The sequence below is a fragment of the Pteropus alecto genome, unplaced genomic scaffold, assembly GCF_000325575.1.
Source record: "Pteropus alecto unplaced genomic scaffold, ASM32557v1 scaffold45, whole genome shotgun sequence".
NCBI lineage: Eukaryota > Metazoa > Chordata > Mammalia > Chiroptera > Pteropodidae > Pteropus > Pteropus alecto.
In genome coordinates this window covers 9,703,577-9,708,509 of record NW_006442491.1, presented here as the reverse complement: position 1 = coordinate 9,708,509, position 4,933 = coordinate 9,703,577, and the positions used below count along the sequence as shown (strand labels likewise).

The window sequence follows — 4,933 nt, the reverse complement described above, 5'->3', positions numbered from 1 at the left end:
AGGAAATTAGGAAAGTGAGACAGAGAAGACAGACCTTAAAAGGTGTGTTATCAAGTCAGTTACCATTCTGGGCAACTGAAGCTTAATCCCACTTGGGAACTCTGGGCAACCAATAATCCCAAGTAAATGGTGAGGAAGCTGGAGTGTTCATTCACCATTGATTGACAGCTATTCCTAGCACTTCTGCCCAGGCAGTTCAGCCTCTGGAAGTCAGGGAAAGCTTCAGACAGGGAAGAATGGCTGCTGGCAAAGAAGTCAGTGTGCAAGAAATGCCAAGTGCCATATGGACAGGGCACTGACAGCATCTGCCCCCGTGCCACTGGGAACTATTTTAAAAGTATTGTGTCCATTTAAAGGACTAGCGATTATATATATTTGGTAGGAAAAGTCAAGACTTCCTGGAAGAGCTGTCATTTGATCTGCATCCATTAGGACTTTGAAGTTCCTTTGGTAAGCACAGTATAAAAGAGGAAAAACGTCTAGAAAGTGGCTTTCCAAACAGAATGAAGAGAGCAAGCAATCTTAAGGAAGCAAGAGACCAGCAGTACTCCGCAAACAAGTGAGAAGAATCACTCATCATTAGAAATCACAAACTGCAGATACTGAAATGGGGGGAAATATTTTTAGTTATTTTAAGAAGAAGCTAAAAATTATTGAGGGAATTAATTAATTTAATATTAATATTGATATTAATTTAATATTGAGGTAAGATAGCAAAAATAAAGGAAACAAAATGTGGGCAAAAAATATGAAGAGACATTTCACTGAAGAGGATATAGGAATGGCAAATAAACACATGAAAAATTGCTCAATATCACTAGCCGTTAGGGAAATTGAAAATAAGACCACAATAAGATATCACTACAGACCTACTGGAACAGGTAAAATTTAAAATAATAATATAAATTCTGGTGAGGTTGCAGAGAAACTGGATCTCTCATACATTACTGGTGGGAAGGTAAATGCTATAGTTAATCTGGAAAATTGTTTGGCAATTTCTTTTAAAAACTAAACATATATTTACCATACAACCCAGCAATTACATTCCTAGGCATTTATCTCAGAGAAAAGACTTATGCCGGCACAAAAATCAAAACAGCCAAAATGTCTCTCAATAAGTAAATAGTTAAACAAATTGTGCTACATTATACTTCAGAATACTTCTCAGCATCAAAAAGGAGTAAACTATTGAAACATGCTGCTTAGATGGATCTAAAGGCAATTATGCTAAGTTAAAAAAGGCAATCCGAAAAGGTCACATACTGTATGATTCTATTTACAACATTCCCGAAAAGACAAATTTATAAAGTTGGAAAAAAGATTAGTGGCTACCAGGGGTTAGGAATGGTGGAGATGAAAGAGCTGAGTGTGACTATGACTGGGCAGGAGAGATCTTTGCCAGAGTAGAATAGTTCTGTATGTGGTGGTCTTCATAGGAACTAGGCAAGTGATTAAAATGATGTAGAGTCTACAGCCATGCTACCCTGAACAAGCCTGATCCCATCTGATCTCGGAAGCTAAGCAGGGTTGAGTCTGGTTAGTACTTGGATGGGAGACCACCTACGAAGACCAGGTGCTGTAGGCGTAAAAAATAAAAACTAAAGGATTGTAAGCTGACAAGGTCCTTGCAATCTGTGAGGTCAACCAAGAGTTGCCTCACCTAAAAAATAAATAAGTAAATAAATAAAATAAAGTAAGTAAATAAAATAAAATAAATAAAATAAAATGACGTAGAACTGTGCACACACATTGTATCCATGTCTATTTCCTGGTTTTGGTGTTATAACAGAATTATATAAAATGTAACCACTCAGGGAAATTGGGTGAAGATTACATAGGACCTCTCTGTTCTATCCTTTGCAACTTCCTGTGCATTTATAATTATTTCAAAATAAAAGGTGTTAAAATAAATAATACCAAGGGTCATCAGGCAGTTTATATAAGTGACCTAAAAATGAACAGCATCATTTGAACATTCCTGTAAATTCTCTACTCTATAAATTCTCTCACTGAATAGAAAGTTTCCAAAAGTGTGTGAGAAGTGTAGAGTGTGCTGAATCTTCACAAAGCACACACTCTACGCAAAGCAGAGCTCAGATCAAGAAACAACATTATCTGTTCCCTCCCTATCACACAGGATATCATTGTCTTCACTTCTAAAAGCATAGCTAAGCTTTGACTATTTTTGTATTTTGTATAAATGAACTGATTTTTTAAATGAGGATTCCAATTATTTTTAACATACCTATTGTATTTTTGTATAACAGTTAATATTCCACTTCATCCTGAACCCATATCTTAAAAAGAGACAAGAAGCCTACTCTAGTATTAAATATTCAATTACGCTTAATGATGTAAAAGTTATTTGCACCCCACAAATGCATATCAACTACATCCTGTATAGTTCCCATATGAGCAGTGTGGGGAAGGTGTATGGGGGGATCAAGCCATAATGGGAAGGAGGAGGGGGGAATTCAATGAAAATGGGTTCTTGAAATGACTTTCAAATCAATAAAATGCTGTTTTTTGAAATAATTATGTTAAAGTATAGTTATTTGTGCCTTTACTTTTTTAGTTCAGTGATGGGAAGTGAATCACCAAAGATGTTTTGATTGCCTAAACAAGCTCCAACTTCAAGCTCATCTTGGTAATGTGTGTATTCTAGAGGCAGACATGATTCCTTTTTGAGAGATGATTACTAATGGAAGTTCCTCAGCTTGACAGGAGGAAATGTTCAGTGTCTCTCAAAGGAAAATGGAGGCTAATAATTTGGTCCCTTGTCTGACCCAGTGATCCAGACTGTAAACTCCCTTATGTAGGAGTCCCCTGTCAGCTTTCACTGGGTCCAAGTGTAACTAATTTTGAGAGGAAAGACCCTCTGATTCTTACTGTCTTGAAGGCTGCTGACATTCAGCAGAAAAGACCCTTCCCCTAGAACTAATATTAAATAAACTGGGACTTTATGACCATAAAATATTTCCAAGCACATTGAAGGTTTTCACAAAGATTAATGTGTTTTACTGATGTATGCAAATAGATATTAGTGAAACAGAATGGAGGTTTCGATGGCTTTTTCTGTCATAGCATGTAATGGGAGGGACATTTTATACCCATTATAACTCTCTTCCATGTTTGGGATGTATTTGTTTTACAGGAATAAAGAATAACAAGAAATTGTACTCGAGGTGTACACCCATATTTTACAGTTATGTGCATTAGGGAGATAAGCTTCCAATTGAAGCTTAGTCATGAAATCAAAACACCTTTGATTCATGTTATAAAGACATATTTGTATACAATGGTGTTGAAAAAGAGTACTCTGGTATTGAATTTGCATTTTGATTTTAATTTTTAGAAAATCACTTTGGTATGATATACTCATATAAAATAATTAGTGCTTTACTTTTGTAATTTACAGTATCTTTTAAAATCTTTCACAGCTTAGTATATTTCATTAATTGTCCTGAATGTAATTTTGCCCACCCTCTCCTGTCACTATGTAAAAATTTGCTGTACTTAATCTGCCTTTGAGTGACATATTCTACACAGTTGACAAGCTTAGATTGTTGCCTTTGTTTTTTTCCTTACTTTCCTCCTTAATATTTTGAAATAAATTGAATGAAAACAAGTAAAAAAAAAAAAAAACAAACACCATCACAATGAATTAATTGGTACAAAACTTTTCTCATTATCAAATCGATAACCAAGAGTACATTAAGAGCAACTTTATATAGCACAAAGAAAAATGGTCTTAGAGAATACTTTTTTTTTTTTTCATTGCTTATCAAGGAAAAAAAACCTATTTTCAAAAAAGAGAGGCTTGTGGATTTTTAATGGACCTTTTTTACTATGGAACATTGAACAGTTTGTCATAGAAAAAAAAGAGAAAGGAAAATCAATGTCAGTTTTGCTTTTTCCTACTGTACCTTAATTGGGACAGTGGCAAAGACAAGTTGGCCTTTTAGGACCATTGACTTCATTTGGATGTATTTTTGTGTACAAATTAGTCATCTAAATTCCAATAAAAATGATGGTTAATGGGATGAATATTTATGATTCAAAAGGCTTTCCAAGTGAGGAAACATGGTAATAATTGAGAAAACAGTAGTAGTTATTATTACTATTATTATTTATGACTATTATATGTTTAATCGCTTTAAAAAAAATTCCCATACTTTCTCCAGGTTCCATTATAGAGGCTTTCTTCTAATGAGCTCTAAGGAAGATCGGGGCAACCTGGTCAAAAAGCCACATTAAATCCAAAACACTTTCAGAATATATTTTCAATTAAGTGCAACAGAAATTCCAAATGAATTATAGATTTGGATCAAAAAAGAGCATAGTTCCATTTTGTTGTTTCCGTTCAATAGATTTGGAGAATATAAATTTTGTTCCAATATGTTTAGTCCAATTAAATACATTTGAGTTTCATTTCAGATTCAGTTAGTGTGTTTTACAATGTGTTCGGCTGATGTTTTGATTTCTTTAAGTATTTGTTTAAAATATAAGTTTGAATGACCTTTCTGAAGGTGTGCATTTTCCAAGCATCTAAAGGAAAAGTTTTATGTTAATCTAGTCATCAATGAAAAGTGGGGGTGGGGAGAGAGGATTTATGTGTATAAATTTTTTATCAGGGAAAACTAGTGTATTTTTAGGTTTCAGGGCTCCATCTCAAAATATTATGGTTACAAAAGCATTATTTTAATCCGTTAGATCTTGTAGCTTATTTACAATATTTAAGAACAATTTATATTCCTTATGCAGAGCTGTGAGAACAAAAGAACTACAATAAAAATAGCTGGATCTAGGGGTGGCTCTTGTATACAAAGAAGAAACCCTGACCCTCCCGCAGGGCCCCGAAATCCTACTAGGCTTTATACAAAACTACCGCATTTTGAGGTTTCTCGAAAGCATTATTGTTTCGGTAACTTTT

At 34.3% G+C, this 4,933-nt stretch overlaps 1 pseudogene; it reads left to right on the top strand.

Moving 5' to 3' along the window:
- Positions 1-1,466: 1,466 nt before the first annotated feature.
- Positions 1,467-1,585, top strand: LOC112471072 (annotated as a pseudogene).
- Positions 1,586-4,933: the final 3,348 nt, after the last annotated feature.